Below are 17,512 nucleotides of genomic sequence, written 5' to 3'. Positions count from 1 at the left end.
TGCAGTCTTATTGGATTTGTTTGATTTCACATCTGCTTTTGTCTCTCACTTATTGTTCATACAGTCCCCTGTCTTTGAACTCTTCCCTCTTCTCTCTTTATCTCCAGCATCCCCTCCCCTCCCTTCCCCTCCCCTCCCCGCCCACCCCGCCCTGTGCGTGCTCGGTTGCTTCAGCCCGTGTCCGCTTCTTTGCAACCCTATGGACTGTAGCCCACCAGGCCCCTCTATCTGTAGGATTCTTCAGGCAAGAACACTGGAGTGGGTTGCCACGCCTTCTTCCAAGAGGTCTTCCTGACCCAGGGATTGAATCCACATTGTTGGCAGGTGGTTCTTTACCACTAGTGCCACCTGGAAAGCCCTGCCTGCCCACATTACCTGACTGTCCAAATCTTTCTTCAGAACTCACTTTGGGCCTCATTCCTCTTAATGCTCGATCTGTTCTGACCTGTGTTTACTCCTTGTCTTTGTGTCCCCAGTAGATGATAGTTGTTTAATATGTTTTGGTTGAACTGAGTAGAATTTTGGAAAATATTGCTGTCTGGAAAAAGATGTTCAGAGACCACCAAAGCTTCTTGTTGAGCTGTTTTGTCAATTTTAGTAACTTAGCCTAAGGTTTTTCTGAATTTTGGCATTTGGATGTGTTAGAACTATCCTTGTGGAACCATCTTTTCCCTCCCTTTTCAAATTGGACTTCAGTTGCTATTCACTCTTCTTTGTTAACTAGTACCCTGACTAGGAGGCTGAATCTTTAGATAATGGACTTGGTTTCATATGGTGTACGCACTTTACAAGTATTGGCTCTCAGTCATCATCAGTTCTCTTCTTTCTTTGAAGCTTTATAGAACAGCCTGATTCTAGATTTCAGAGCCTCTTTTATGTCAGGGTACAGAGAATGTGCATCTTAATAAAAGAACTTCTTGGTTTCTAAGTCATGTTTTTTGCATATCCCCACCCGCTGCCCCCTTGTGTTTATCAAAAATCAACAGTCAAGCAGTTCGAATGTAAAATACCATAGTTTTTGCTTCATCATTTTGCTGAGAAGACGTTATTGCATTCAAACTCCTTTCTGTGCATAAGCATTCAGTAGTATCTTTAGTGAATTTTAACTGATTGTTAAGTCTGCTGATAAAGAAAGTACTGACTTTCCCTGATATTGGAAAAGGCCCAGGTGTGGAAGGATTAGTTACTTGCTCGGTAGAATATCAGCTTGTCCTCTACAGACGATGATCCCTTTTTCTTCACTGAGGTTCCTCTCATGTAGTTATCTAAATATGCTGTTGTTATTTTCAAATCTTCCTTAAGAGTCAATTACTTCCTGTTGTTTAGAGGCAGCCCAGAGGAGACAACTTTTGGAAAGCAAAATTAAATAATCAATTCACCTACTGATGGGCTTTTTGGGGTTTGTGAGCTGGTTATAGCATCTTTATCCCAGTGTTAATGTGTTGTATATATATGAGCCTTCTGAAGTGTTTGAAGCTGCTGCCAGAACCTGGTAAGAACTCAGGAAATCCACAAATCAGGAGTAGCTTCCCCAAAGCAGTGAAGCAATCTGTCTGTTTGCCTTACGCAGGGAGCCGACAAATGCCCACTGTGGGCCACAGTTAGCAGAAAGAGGTAGATTTGGGGTCCTCCTTTCGATGTAACTGAGAGTGTGAGATTTGTTACCTAGGATGCCTAATCAAATACAGAGTGAGGAGTTAGAAATAGATGGAGTAGAGCAAAAGTGTAAGAGATGCTCTTGCAGTCCGCCCTTTCCTTTAACCCTCTAATCAGATCAAATCAGTCGCTCAGTCGTGTCTGACTCTTTGCGACCCCATGAATTGCAGCACGCCCTCTAAAGAAGAGGCAATTTAATAATATTCAGTTCAGTTCAGTTCAGTCACTCAGTCGTGTCTGACTCTTTGCGACCCCATGAATCGCACCATGCCGGGCCTCCCTGTCCATCACCAACTCCCGGAGTTCACTCAGACTCACGTCCACCGAGTCAGTGATGCCATCCAGCCATCTCATCCTCTGTCATCCCCTTCTCCTCCTGCCCCCAATCCCTCCCAGCATCAGAGTCTTTTCCAATGAGTCAACTCTTCGCATGAGGTAGCCAAAGTACTGGAGTTTTAGCTTTAGCATCATTCCTTCCAAAGAAATCCCAGGGCTGATCTCCTTCAGAATGGACTGGTTAGATCTCCTTGCAGTCCAAGGGACTCTCAAAGAGTCTTCTCCAACACCACAGTTCAAAAGCATCAATTCTTGGGTGCTCAGCCTTCTTCACAGTCCAACTCTCACATCCATACATGACCACAGGAAAAACCATAGCCTTGACTAGACACTAAGACCTTAGTTAGCAAAGTAGTGTCTCTGCTTTTGAATATGCTATCTAGGTTGGTCATAACTTTTCTTCCAAGGAGTAAGCGTCTTTTAATTTCATGGCTGCAGTCACCATCTGCAGTGATTTTGGAGCCCCAAAAAATAAAGTCTGACACTGTTTCCACTGTTTCCCCATCTATTTCAATAAATCTAATTATATGTGGCTTCTTGGGTAAACCAGATATAACCTGTTGAAGAAACTAGCCCAGATATGATGTTATAAAGAGGAGGCGAAAAAGAGTTAATTAAAAGGGAGCAGTCACGGCTTTGTGGAGCATGTAGTGCATGTTATTTGTATGTTTATAATAGGATGCTGTTAGGAAACACGAGGATTGTGTGTTTGATTCCTTTTTACAAATCTGAATGAAGGAAGCTTTATTTCTTCCCATTTTGTTGATGATAATGGAGGATGTAGGACACCTGAAGGCAGTGTCCAGAGAGGAGAACAAAGAGAACTTTTCCCTCCTGTCCAGCAGTCTCAGATGCTTTGGGAATTCTACATAACTTGCCAGGATTGAGCTTCATGAACATGTATAAAGGTTGTGCTTCCTCAGGCTCAGGTTCTCTTCTGTTGAGATTCAGACCTTTTGTCTATAGAGTTGCTTAACACCCAGTGCCCATGGGCCCCACTTCTTTTGTTTTTGAGAAGAGGCTTTGAGGCAACAGTACTATCAGTTTTCTGGGCGGGTAACTGGCCTACCCCAGGAATGGTCCCCTTGTCTGTCCAGCTACGGAGCAGAGGGGAGCCTTTGTCCTTCTGTTACATCCCTGCATGGGTGTTCTCTCTTCACAGTGCAGGTAGAGCTTTAGGAATCTGACCCTCTTGACTCTTGCTTTTGTGAGTAGTCCCTCCTCTGTACTTTTGAATTATGAGCTCATGTTCAATAAGGCTTTATCTTGGTGGTCCTGGTTGAGGTATTTCCAAGAGATGTTATAAATTTACTTCTAGGCAATGCAGAAGCATCCCTTGCTTGGGACCACTGTAGTTTTGGTTAATTTCTAAGACCATGTAAGTAAGTAAGTATGTATGTATTTCAACCTCAGACTGGTTTGAGGGCAGACTCCTAGTTACAGACTCCCATTGGATATCTTTTTTTCTCCCTGTGACCTAAATGGACACAAGATTTTATGTTGTCTTCTGTGTTGGTGGTTAGATTTTTTTTTTCCCCTAGACCACTCTTTCATGAGGGTATATATAGCGGTCTCAGTCCCTTCTTTTCAGCTTCTTTGAGCCCCGGCTATTATTTCTGTGTCTCCCTGCTCTACCCCCTCCCCAGGATTGGTACCTTCCTCTTCACCTAGGACTGCTGTAGTGAGAGATCTCATGATTTTTTGTGGTTTCAGTTTGCCTTTCATTGTTGGTTCGTGGGGGTTTCTCTCACTTGTTTTGTGGGAATAATTGTGCATGTAGAAAGGATGCTGATTATAATTTTCTCCATATTTCTAGATGTTTTGCAGTGAGAAAATTGCAGGATCTCCTCCACTGCCAAGGGGCCAAGCAGGACGTCCTCGTCCAGCTTGGTAGATGAGCTTTGCTCGTTGAGTTGCACTCTTACTGGTTTCCACCAGATGGTTTCTAGGGCTGTTGACCTGAAATCTTCCCTGGTGCAGTCCTGCGCTCGAGACTGGTGTTCCCAGTAGTCAAGCACTCACTCTCAGTTAATCATTTCTTCCTCAGATAATTTTATGGGCTTTTGCTGCAAAAGTGGAATCCGCAGGGAAGCTATAAAGTGGCACACTTTGTGTTGGTTTGTGTTCTTTCTGAAATTTGAAATGGAGTGCATTTCACAGTTGTTGATCAAGATAACAGCAGCACTAATGGTATTGAAAACTGCATAGGTTCTTTCCATCCTTCTGTGTGAGTGGCATCTTTTAGAAGCCAAGTTCAGAATATATAATTATTTTTAAAATGTCAACATTTTATTTACTCTAAAGAGTAAAATACAGCTTGTATTAATGTAATACTAGTATCAGGTCAAAAATCTAAGTAGAGGCCTGCCTCCTTTGTCTTATCCACACTGGTACAGAAATAATGACATGGGCTTCACGAAGAGCAGACTATCTTAAATGGGGACTTTGCAATATAAAGAGGCCCACCTGTCAGAATTGTTTGTTATGGAAGCCAGTGTTTTTATTTTTAGTTAATGGAGAGATGATGAGGAGAGTGTGGAAATGGCTGTGATGTAGGGTGTTCAGTACTTTTCTCTGTTAGCATGGCCAAGTGGCAGCCTCTGACCCTGGGTTTAGAACGGTCTGCAGATGAGCCATTGACTGAGCTGGGCCTTTTGTTCAGCCTCACTGTTACGTAACAATGATTTGCACTCCTTTTTCCTGTGTTTTGTGGTGAGCGGGAGAGAGAATTAGCTCCCTATCCTGTCATTTTTCTGTTAATCACGCCCCTTCTCTTTTGGGGGCATTTTCATTTTAGCTGCAGCGCGGGGGCAATGTCCACTTGAGAATAGGTCACAAGAATATTTAATGACTGCTTGTTGACTGAATGACCAGAAGACTGGAACTTTATTCACCCTCTTTCCCAAATGCTGGCCTACAAACCCTGTCCTTGAGATTTAGCAGTTGCCTTTAGGTGTTCCACTTTTATTCTTGTCTCTCAGTCACCTGGATTGTTCTTGGATGGTGGTGGCCAGCATTCTTCACTCTCAGTCACCTAGATTGTTCTTGGATGGTGGTGGCCAGCATTCTTCACTCTCAGTCACCTAGATTGTTCTTGGATGGTGGTGGCCAACTATTGTAAGTTGGCAGTTGGCATAGTGAGTGCCGATGAGGTGGAAGTTTGAGGTTTAATTCCAGGGTACAGCCTTACCCTGGTTTGAGAGAAACCATGCTGCCCAGGCTGTACTGTTAACTGGACGAAGGTAATGAGTGTCCTTGGGTACTCGATGTGTTTAGGGCAGATGTTTAACCTAATTAGGGGAGAAAAAGGTATCGTAAATTTCCTGATGGGACAATAATGTCATTTTTCATTTTTGTATTAGGGATGTAATTTTCAATTATGTTTAGGTTTGATTAGGTATTTGTTACTTATTCAAATGCTACAGACATCTTTGATGTCCAGAAATGACATTTTTGTTGTTTCTGTTTTGACTTGTTGCTCTATTTTCCCTTTCGAGGCGTGTGTTGATGTCACCCCACGGTGCCTGGCACAGTGTCTTTATCGTAGGCGATGCCTAAGCTTTGGCCTCAAGAATTGCTGGCCCTTCTGCTTTTCCCTTTGACCATTCTTTCTCCAAATAACTATCGGTCACTTTTTCCTTTAAAATATTTCCTTAAGCTTAATTTCCTTTTACCCTTTGCCCTTCATCCCCACTATCATGACAATATCTCCTCGCCATGATGTCACTATGTGAATTATTTTGTTCTCTTCATTATATCACCTCTCATTTGGTAGATTGAAGTTTGGTCTTGTCTCCATGGAATAGCATCTTTATCTGAAGAGTGACGGGAGGCACACAGGTCATCTTCCAGTCTCTGACACCTGGCCCTTCTTCCCAATGGTTAGTGTCCATTGTTTTCTGCTTACAGAAGTGAGGGTTTCTTGTGGGTTCTCTTCTTATTTGCAAAATCTATAGCCTGAGTTTGTCCAGACTCCATGTGCTTTTCCCCAGAGACATTATAGGAGTATTAATTTGAAAGAAGAAGCCTTTTTTCCTACTTTACTGTATTGGCTTTAGGCCAGATGCACACTTTCTTTCCCACTTACCTTTGCTAATATTTGGATGTCACTGGTTTGTTTCTTCAGTGTTTATGTCCAGTGTTAGACTAGAGGAGAGACTTACAGTGCAAATTTATTTAGGTTAATTCTGATTCAGTGGTGTGAATCTTAAACTACATATTTTTACAGTGTTGCAGAGGGAGGGGGTGTGTGTGTCTGTGTCTGTGTGTGTAAGAGCCTAAGAACTGGGCACATAACCTTGGCCATAAAGTACCAGTGAAACACGTAATTCAGATTGATTACATAAGTCTCCTTAGAAATAGTTCTGAACTGGGCCACCTCTACACAGAGGGAGGGCAAGCTAGCGCATCCAATTTCTACCTGCCTGTGGGGTGCTGTTTGTTTATGCCATTGATCAGCGCTAGAGCCTTCCAGGGGGAACCCAAGTGAGATTTGCCTCAGAGATAGTTCCAGTTGTTGGCTGGGCTCAGGGGAAGAGGGAGGGATGCCTGCCCCCCAGCGAGAGGACATACTGTCTGTTCGTGAGGATCCTAGGAGGCTAATTAGCCTTTTTAACCCTAAGTTATTGTGTCTTAAAGGAAGTTTGTTACTAATTTTCTAAGGAGAATAGTTAGCTAGGTGATCTTGTCAAATCTATACTTTGAAATAAGATATTTTTGTATTTGTTAAGTGTTTAAATCTGGAGAACCAGGAATAGATGATTTTATTCCCTTCCTTGTTAACTGTCTTTTAGAAGGTTATTTGTTTACTTTTACCCCTAAATGCTTGATTGTATATTTCCTAAAGACATTTTCTTCTGTAACCACAGAACAGTCCTCACAGTCAGGAAATAAAATACTGATATACTACTGTTATCTAATCCATAGTCCATATTCAGTTGCATCAACTGTTGTTCTCAGTACTGGCTCTTATAGCTGTTTTCTTCCCCAAGTCCAAGACCTAATCCAGGATCCAATGTTGCATGTAGTCTCCTTCAGTCTGAAACAGTCCTTAGAGAATTATTTTACGTATGTGGTGAGATGTACACAGTTGGTCCTAGGATGCTCTCAGTTCTCAAATTCTGATCCTGACTTCCCCGTGCACTCTAGAGAAAGGTGGTGCCACCTTCAGAGTATAGGGATTGTGTTTGAGTGGAACTCATTAGTGTAATTCAATTCTTCCACATTTTCATAGCTGTTAATAGGTTTGGTTGTCTTAAGTGGGTATGTTGGCCAAGGGAGGGAGACGTATCTAATAGACAGGTGATGGATGGTTAGACTCTGTATGTATTTTTGTTTATTTTTCTGCGTGCTTAGTCGTGTCCAGCTTTTTGCGACCCCATGGACTGCAGCCCACCAGGCTCCTCTATCCATGGAGAGTCTCCCAGCAAGAATACTGGAGTGGATTGCCATGCCCTCCTCCAGGGGATCTTCCCAACCTAGGGATCGAACCCAGGTCTCCCACATTGCAGGTGGATTCTTCACCATCTAAGCTACCAGGGAAGCCCTTGTTTTTCTATGTGTATTTTAAATTGCTTAGGTCACTAAATGATCCTCCTTGGTTCCACTCATTTTTTCCTGATTCTCAGAATCAGTTTTTATTATTCAGTGAAAATGTGGAAAATGGTGTTGATAACACATTTGGTTTTATCTGTGGTTCTTTTTTTCCTTTGTTCTTTGAGGGGTGAACTCACTATGGATTCCCATTTTCCAATTCATGTATCATGTAATTACTAATCTCAGTCAACTGGGAAAGTGACATTTAGTTGTTTAAAGGTACAGGTTACCTGTTGCATTGCAGTAAATGCCATACTTTATTTTTGCACATGGGAAGTCAAGAAATAATGCATTTTTAAGTTTTCTGTTGTTCTTTGCAGATATAAGTTCTTGTGATTTGTCACTTATAAGTCTTTGTGACCCTGAGATGTTTCCCAGCACCAATAACCAATTCTCTGATTCTCTGGATCCCAACTTGGTGTTCAGCAGTTCAGTTTTCATGCTAACTACTCAGACTTAGTGTGGACTCTACAGGGTGAGGACGCAGTCCCACAGAACTGCCCCTGCTTCACATACCAGTCACAAGTCCTTGACTGACTGACTATAAATCAGAGGTTCCTACGAGCCCCTCTTTAGGTTCAAAAATTAGCAAGAATGATTCATAGAACTCAAGACTATATGTATGTTTACTGGCATATTGTAAAGGATACAACTCAAGAACAGCCAAATGGAAGTGAAGCGCAGGGCAAGGTTGGGGGGGGTGGTGTTGCCGTGTGTCAGTGCTCTTTCTAGATGTCTCTCTTCCAGCACCTCGGTGTGTTCACTGACCCAGAAGCCCTAGAATTTCATCTCCAGCTCCCTGCCCCTGTCTAGAAGCTTGGTGGGTGAGGCTGAAAGTTTGGTCATTTGGTGTTACTGCTGGCCAGTCCCATCCTGAGGCTTTCTAGGGATCCCACTCTAGAAATTCAGTAACCTAAATTCAGGGCTGGTCAAAAGGGGCTTGGTATGAATAACAAAAGACACTCCTGTCACTCAGAAAATTCCAAAGGTTTTGGGAGCTCTGTGCTAGGAACCAGGGGCACAGACCAAATGTATTTTTGTATTGTTTCAAAGACACCGTAAGGAGTCTACCCCTGACTAGCATTACCATTCATTTTAGAACTGTGAGAAGTGGAACCAGAAGAGTTTACCTATGTCATTATGGAGCTAAGTGCACAGAGTGCCCATGTCACTGACAAAGCCAAAGTGTAAAAACTTGAGTAGCTATAGAAATACAATTTGTGAGTACATAATGCAAAATAATAGTCATGCACTAGAAATTTTATTTATAGTAGATACCAATTTCGGAAAAACCATAGTATACAGCCTGTATAAGAGGTAGGTGTAACTTTTTTAAAATAAATGATTATTGAAAATCTAAAGTGATCAATATCAATTCAGAAAACTAGTGGCTATATTCAGGTAAGGGTCCCTGCTGTAGTCTTACTTGTAAAAGCTCTGATTTGTTGACATGCTACTTGGATAGAGCTTTTCAGGATTGTGTCTGGTGGGTAGATTGACTAGATACTGAGATGTCTTTACCAGAATTTATGCTGAATGTTTGAAGGCCTGTGAGGGGTGAATGAACCATCCCTCACTCTGCACAGCTTATGCTTGTCTGGGTTTGAAGTACCCAGACTGAGCTCTGTGGCTTCATAATAGATTTCTTAGAAAGGGAGGGGTCGGTCTCAGAGGGCTCAGGGAAGAGGCTGGTGAGAGGAGTGGAGGTAGTTGTGGTGGGACATCAAGCATGATTTGACTTTTCTCCAAGCCTCTTCAGTCTCACCATCCAGTAGATAAACCTGACTTGCTTTTAGGTTGAGCTGAACTGGGCTGGCTTGGGCTCCAGGGAGCCTGGGGTGAGTGGGCCATCCGTGCCCCTGCCAAGTTGGTCCTTATCTCTGAAATCCCTGTTTTAAGAAGTTAGAGCTGTGTGGAAAGAGATACAGGGTTCACAAGTTGAATGGTAACATATTTAGCCAGAATTGCATTTATTCTTTCCTCATCCCCTGCATTTAGAGATCCAGGGATCTTAACTTTTTTTTTTTTTTCCCACCCTCAGATTACACAGATCTGATGTTTTAACATATGTGGAGTGCATATGTGTGAGAGAGGGACTTTTTTTCAGAACCCACATTTCTCTGGGGAACAGTGTCTATGTCACAGAGGCTTCTCATAGCCAAATCTGTCACCCTGTTTTAGCTCCTGTCTTCCCAGCTCAATTGTTTATTCCCTTTCTCTTTCTCTCTCCCCCTCTCCCTTCCCCCTTCCCTCTTTTCACCCCCCCCTCCCCGCCCCCACTCTATGGAGAATGAAATGAATCTTTCATTTGCTCCCCTCAGCAGTGGCCTTCTAGGGCTTTAACTCCTACTTCTTCAAAACTCCTGGGACTGACTCTTGCAGGGATGTGCTTCTCAGTTAACTTTTTGGGTGAAGGGCATAAGCCAAGGGGAATTTACGAGGAGGGCAGTGTACCTCAGCCCTTGGCTATTTTAAAGGGAGTGTGGAAAGCAGAGATTCAGTGGTAAAAGTGAAAATTTGACTTTGCAAATGTAGCATTGGTCTTCCCTGGTGGCTCAGCAGTAAAGAATCCGCCTGCTATGCAGGAGACTTGTAGGAGACACGGGTTTGATCCCTGGGTCAGGAACATCCTCATGAGTAGGAAATGGCAACTCACTTTTGTGTTCTTACCTGGGATATCCTATGGACAGAGGAGCCTGGTGTGCTGCAGTCCATGGGGCCGCAAAACAGTCAGACACAATGAAACGACTAAGCAATAATGTAGTATTAACTTCAGTTACTAAGGAAATTTGCCCTTGATGATTATATTTATAAAATAACCTGTGTGTATCATTTTTATATATCAGATTAATTTTTGGTTTTTATTTAAATATTATGGAAGATTTTATAATGTTCATGTAATGTGGTTCTCTGCATGTTATGTTTTTCCTTAAAGCCAATTTTTCTCTTTGTGATACCTGAAAATGAGGGGGGGAAGACCACAGATCTTAGAGTTTTGTTGTATTAGAATAGCAGGTCTCAAACTATTTGCTCTTATGATCCTTTTATATTCTTAAAAATTATTAAAGACCCCAGAGTGCTTTACTGGTCTATATTTGTTGTATTAGAAATGAAAGCTGAGAAATTAATGTATTTTATATTAATTTCTGAGAATTAATATATTTTATATTAATTCATTCTAAAATAATTGTATACTAACATAAATAATCTTTTAAATGAAAAATAGCTATTTTCCAAAACAAAGAAATTAGAAGAGTAGAATTGTTTTACATGTTCAAAAATTTAAAATGTCTGGTTGAATCGAGACAGCTGGGTTCTCAGATCTGGTTCTGCATCTGTTCTGTTGCGACTGACTGTTTTGTTGTTGACTTTTTATATTGTTGAAGTACATGAAGAACGTAGTTGGAAAAGACAGATGTGTTTTAACGTCCTTTTCATATAATTGTGGGTATTCGTTGGTATTATACCAAAACTCTGGTAGTTTCTTCAAGGTTAATTGTTAAAGAGAGCTTGAAACCGTATCAAGGAACTTTTTGTATTTTGTTTCATTGAAATCCATTGGTCTGTCTTGCACTTTGAATGGCTGTTTAACCCATGCAGGAATTTGGCTTTTTAAAAGGGTCTCAAGGTCCAGACCCTCAGGGGTTCCAGGACCACCCTTTAAGAACTGCTATACTGGATGCTTGGGGCTGGTGCACTGGGACGACCCAGAGGGATGGTGTGGGGAGGGAGGAGGGAGGAGGGTTCAGGATGGGGAACACATGTATGCCTGTGGCGGATTCATTTTGATATTTGGCAAAACGAATACAATTATGTAAAGTTTAAAAATAAAATAAAATTAAAAAAAAAAAAAAAGAACTGCTATCATAGAATCTGGAAGGGGTCTTAAAGATGAACTCAGGCCCATCTCTCTTCTCTCCGGAGTAAGAGGGGCTATGGAAGAAGCTCTGGGAGAACATTTGGTAATGCAGCTAGTTGCCCACGAGCTGTGGCTAGCCTTTAGGCCTCTTTACACGTGGCTTCAGCGCCTCTCTTGGGCTTGGTGCTGGCTTCACTTGCATTGCCTTTTGGGAGAGTTGTCTCCTGTGGCCCAGCTCCTTGGAGGCCTGGGTATGTTTGTTCATCTTTCTTTATTTGGTCTTAATTGCTGAAAGTCTCATTTGAGTTCCGAAAAACATATTTCGATCTCTGTCAGTTTAGCTTCTGTGACTGCTTATGTGTATTTAATATGTTTTAAAGTAACTGAAAGATAAACAAAAGGCATTTGGGCTGCATGGAATTTTGAAGTAACACGTTAGATTTTCATCTTGCACAGGAAAAGTGTTTTGAAATAACTTTAAAGATCCACAGTCAATCTCTCACTGCAGATTGAAGAATCTTGTAATAGATATCCAGGAAGTTCTATATATGAACTGAACTCTCTTCTCCCTTTCTTTGATTCTTTGACTAATAGGTTTCTTTGAAGGGCTGTTGCTTCGAGTTTTGGGCTGAATATTTGCTTGCTCTGGAAACTTCCCTCCCCTTGTATGTTAGTGTAAATGCATGGTTTTGTTTATATTCTTAATGGAGAAAAGATGTGAGTGGTACTTGCTGTTAAATTGCTTTGAGAGCACTTGAGGAAATTTAATATTACTCAAGGTCACCAAAATTAATGAGGATATGGCAGTTGGGAATGGATTATTTTATATCAAAGGCAAGATCAGGATGCTGCTGGACCACTAAGACGTCTCTGGAATTTCACTGGCTGCCCGGTGAAGCCGTGTGTGTTTGCAGTTTTCAGTGTGACTCTCCAGGCATGGTCAGCTTTGTGAACAAAGGCTGTGTGTGTGTGTGTGTGTGTGTGTGTGTGTTTATTTCCTTCTGTGTATCTCCCCGCCAAGGGTGTGTCTGAGGGCTGTGCCCACACGATTAATTCCACTGATTCTTGGTCAGGCAGCACTTTACAGACAGGTGTCCTTGTCTTTGAATTTATTTTTATTTTATTTTATTTTTTTGTCTTTGAATTTAGCAGGGCAGAAAACTCTCTTCCTTCACTCTCACAGTTGGTGGGAGAGGCTCACTGGGATTGGCTGTGTGTTTCTTAATAATTGTAGCCTCCTTTTAGCAAACCCAATATGATGATGTTGTTCAGTCACTCAGTCATGTCCGACTTTTTGTGACTCCATAGACTGTAGCATGCCAGGCTTCCGTGTCCTTCACTATCTCCTGGAGTTTGCTCAGACTCATGTCCATTGAGTCAGTGATATCATCTAACCATCTCATCCTCTGCTGCCTTCTTCTTTTGCCTTCAGTCTTTCCCAGCATCAGGGTCTTTTCCAATGAGTCAGCTCTTTGCCTCAGGTGGGCAAAGTATTGGAGCTTCAGCTTCAACATCATTCCTTCCAATGAATATTCAGGGTTGATATCTTTTAGGTTTGACTGGTTTGATCTCCTTAATGTCCAAGGGACTTTCAAAAGTCTTCTCCAACACCACAGTTCAAAAGTAAACCCAATATATTAAACTATAAAGGTTAACATATTATTTAGGGATTGAATATTCACCTATCAGAGTGGTTCTGTTTGGAGTTCCTTTAAATAGCTAGTTCTCCAGTTTAATTAAAATAGAATTTGATTCCCAGAATTTGCTCTGTAGGAATACAGGTCATTTTTAAGGTGTAGCAACACCCAAGTCACTCTCCTAGTATGTCTGTGTCTTAGAAGCAGAGCTCCTCTTCACTGAAGATTGAAGCAGTGTCTCTCAGGGGATGAGGAGCAAATGGGGAAATGCATTTTTTTCCTTATCAACTTTTTTCTTATGTCTGTTTTCCATTGTATATATGTACCAGAGCTGCTTTATCCATTCATCTGTCGATGGATATCTAGGTTGCTTCCATGGTCTAGGTATTGTAATAGTGCTGCAGTGAACATTGGGGTACATGTGTCTTTTTCAGTTTTGGTTTCCTCAGGGTATATGCCTAGTAGTGTGGCTGCTGGGTCATATGGTGGTTTTATTCCTAGTTTTTTAAGGAATATCCATACCATCTTTCATAGTGGCTATATCAATTTACATTCCCTACCGGCAATGCAAGAGGGTTCCCTTTTCTCCACACCCTCTCCAGCATTTATTGTTTGTAGACTTTTTGATGATCACCTTTCTAACTGGTGTGAGGTGGTATCTCATGGTAGTTTTGATTTGCATTTCTCTAATAATGAGCACTGTTGAGCATTTTTTCATGTGTTTTTTAGCCATCTGTATGTCTTCTTTGGAGAAATGTCTTTTTAGGTCTTTTTCCCACTTTTTCTTGGATTGTTTGTTTTTCTGGTATTGAGTTGTATGAGCTGCTTGTATATTTTGGAAATCAATTCTTTGTCAGTTGTTTCACTTGCTATTATTCACTTGCTATTATTTTCTCCCATTCTGAGGGTTGTCTTTTCACCTTGTTTGTAGTTTCCTTTGCTGTACAAAAGCTTTTAACTAGATCCCACTTATTTATTTTTGTTTTTATTTCCATTACTCTAAGAGATGGATCACAGAAGATCTTGCTTTGATTAATGTTGAGTGTTCTGCCTATGTTTTCCTCTAAGAGTCTTATAGTTTCTGGTCTTAAATTTAGGTCTTTAATCCATTTTGAGTGTATCTTTGTGTATGACATCAGGAAGTGTTCTAATTTCATTCTGTCCAGTTTTCCCAGCACCTTGAAGAGGCTGTCTTTGCCCCATATATATACTCTTGCCTAAGGTACCCATAGGTGTGTGGGTTTATCTTGCCTATCTTGTTCCATTGGTCTGTATTTCTGTTTTTGTGCCAGTACCATGCTGTCTTGATGACTGTAGCTTTGTAGTATAGTCTGAAGTCAGGAAAGTTGATTCCTCCAGCTCCATTCTTCTTTCTCAAGACTTCTTTGGCTATCTGGGGTCTTTTGTGTTTCCATATGAATTGTGAAATTTTTTATTCTGAAAAGCTAAAAGTGAGTCTTCCCTGGTGGCTCAGAGGGTAAAGCATCTGCCTGCAATGTGGGAGACCTTGGTTTGATCCCTGGGTCGGGAAGATCCCCTGGAGAAGGAAATGGCAACCCACTCTACTATTCTTGCCTGGAGAATCCCATGGACGGAGGAGCCTGGTAGCTATAGTCCAGGGGGTTTCGAGCGACTTCACTTTCACTTTTCACTTTTGCATTGAATCTGTAGATTGCATTTGGTAGTATAGTCATTTTCACAATATTGATTTTCCTGCCCAGGAACATGGACTATCTATCTGTTTATGTCGTCTTTGATTTCTTTCATCAGTGTCTTATAATTTTTCATATACAGGTCTTTTGTCTCCTTAGGTAGGTTTATTCCTAGATATTTTATTCTTTCTGTTGCCTTGGTGAATGGTATTGATTCCTTAATTTCTCTTTCTGGTTTTTCATTGATAGTATATAGGAATGCAGTGATTTCTGTGTATTGACCTTGTATCCCATGACTTTGCTAAATTCACTGTTTAGCTCTAGTAATTTTCTGATAGTTTCTTTTGGGTTTTTTATGTATAGTATCACGTCATCTGCAAACAGTGAGAGTTTTACCTTCTTTTCCAATCTGGAATTCCTTTTATTTCTTTTTCTTCTCTAATTGCCGTAGCTAGGACTTCCAAAACTATGTTGAATAACAGTGGTGAGAATGGACACCCTTGTCTTGTTCCTGAACTTAGAGGGAATACTCTTAGTTTTTCACCATTGAGAATAATGTTTTCTGTGGGCTGATCATATATGGCCTTTACTGTTTTAAGGTAGGTTCTTTCTATGCCCATTTTTTGAAGCATTTTTATCATAAATGGGCGTTGAATTCTGTCAAAGGCTTTTTCTACATCTGTTGAGATCATATGGTTATTTTTCAGTTTGTTAATATGGTGTATCACATTGATTGATTTGTGTATATTGAAGAATACTTGCATCCCTGGAATAAACCTGACTTGATCATGGTATATGAGCTTTTTAATGTGTTGTTGAATTCTGTTTGCTAGAATATTGTTGAGGATTTTTGCATCTATATTCATCAGTAATACTGGTCTGTAGTTTTCTTTTTTGTGTGTTGTCTTTGCCTGGTTTTGGTATCAGCGTAATTGTGGCCTCGTAGAATGACTTTGAAATTGTTTGGAAGGCGGATTCTTAACCATAGGCCCAGGCCCTCCAGGAAAGTCCCCAAGAGCTAATTTTTAAAATCAGGGCTGCCTTCCCTGTGTTCTGAAAGGCTGTGCGTACATGGAAGTGTGTGTGTCAGGGCAGAGCCCCTTAGAGACAAAGTGCAGTTGACTGTGCTGCTGCCTGTGGGATCAGCTTTTCCTCTGCCATTTTCCCTTTGTTGCTTTTTTGAAGGTGATCAGTAACAGCCAAACCTCCCCCTTAAGTAGTTAGTGTGACTCTGAAGAGCTGAGAAAAGAATTCATTGTGTCGTCTTTGTAAAGAAATTTAGTGGCCTGTAGAAGGGAGGGACGGAGAAATGGCACCCCACACCAGTACTCCTGCCTGGAAAATCCCAGAGTCGGACACCACTGAGCAACTTCACTTTCACTTTTCGCTTTCATGCATTGGAGAAGGTAATGGCAACCCACTCCAGTGTTCTTGCCTGGAGAATCCCAGGGACGGTGGAGCCTGGTGGGCTGCCGTCTATGGGGTCGCACAGAGTCGGACATGACTGAAGCGACTTAGCAGCAGCAGCAGCAGAAGGGAGGGAAAGAGAAAAACCAAATTTGGTGGGACTTAAAAAGCCATTCGGAGAAGGCAATGGCACCCCACTCCAGTACTCTTGCCTGGAAAATCCCATGGATGGAGGAGCCTGGTGGGCTGCAGTTCATGGGGTCGCTGGGAGTCAGACACAACTGAGCAACTTCACTTTCACTTTTCACTTTCATGCACTGGAGAAGGAAATGGCAACCCACTCCAGTGTTCTTGCCTGGAGAATCCCAGGGACGGGGGAGCCTGGTGGGCTGCCATCTATGGGGTCGCACAGAGTTGGACACGACTGAAGCAACTTAGCAGCAGCAGCAGCAACAAGAAAGCCATTACTTTCCAGTTTCTTCTCTGATATGGGCATCTGATGGCCTGGGTTCTATTTTAAAAGTGTCTTCTTTTTTAAAACAGTTTTAAGAAGGGGGCTGGACCAATGTATTTCGTAGTCTTAACAATGTATGTGGTGGTTGAATGTTTAATTTGTTTGCTTCTGTCTGTCAGGAGCTTGGGGCTGAGATGGGTTTGTTTTTTTTTTTTTGAGATGGTTTTAAAGATGTTTGTTAACTGGGTTTGCAGGAAGCTTTTCATTGTTATTGCTAACCTCTAAGTGATTGTCATTTTTCCATCACCACACAATTTCTTCTGTAAAATGCCAGAAATTCAGATTACCTAAAGGTACCTGCTGATTAAAAATTGTTCTCTAAAAGCCACTCCATAATCAGCCAGGCACACAGCAAAATAACTTACTCAAGCAGTGTAGAAGGAAATGGGGTTTATGCTGATTATGAACGTTGACTTCCAAACAGAGTAATTGCTAATGAATTATCATTATATTAATATTCAGAAATAAATTTCACTTCTAAACCTGCTGATATTTGATTGGTTTACTACTTCCTTTTTTAAAACCTAATGAACTAAAGACATAGATTTCCCTCAGAGACTTGGAATTTGCCTTGTCAGTGAATGGTAGCTCAGCATTAGTTATATTAATGTGTATTTGTGGGTCACTTTTCTTCCCTGTACTTTAATGCCCTTTGTAAATGTTTTTGCAAGTGTGTTATTAATGCAAAAATTTGAATTCTATTACTAAACCATCCACAGCTGCTCTTTGCTTTTGTTGTCTTCAGAGGCTAAGTATGTGACCCGTCAGGATGCACACGCTCATTATTCCTGTGCTTTTTAACTGAGCAGTCTTAAATTCTGGTTTTCCAAAATTCTAAAGGATCAGTTTGCTTTGT

General features: G+C 41.4%; 1 protein-coding gene across 5 annotated transcripts in view; it reads left to right on the top strand.

Annotated features, from left to right (window-relative positions):
- The window catches only part of RAD54L2 (RAD54 like 2), a 109,976-nt gene that overhangs the window by 41,327 nt on the left and 51,137 nt on the right, over positions 1–17,512 (top strand). Inside the window, exon 1 of one of the 5 annotated variants that reach the window (XM_061397488.1) lies at positions 5,087–5,873. The exons of the other annotated variants lie outside the window; for them this stretch is intronic. The gene's annotated coding sequence lies outside the window, so the exon portion shown is untranslated. Of the gene's footprint in view, positions 1–5,086; positions 5,874–17,512 lie in introns of those variants that run through there. 5 annotated transcript variants of the gene reach the window in all.

This window comes from Bos javanicus, chromosome 22 (genome assembly GCF_032452875.1).
Source record: "Bos javanicus breed banteng chromosome 22, ARS-OSU_banteng_1.0, whole genome shotgun sequence".
Classification (NCBI taxonomy): domain Eukaryota; kingdom Metazoa; phylum Chordata; class Mammalia; order Artiodactyla; family Bovidae; genus Bos; species Bos javanicus.
This window is presented reverse-complemented; position numbering and strand designations above follow the sequence as displayed.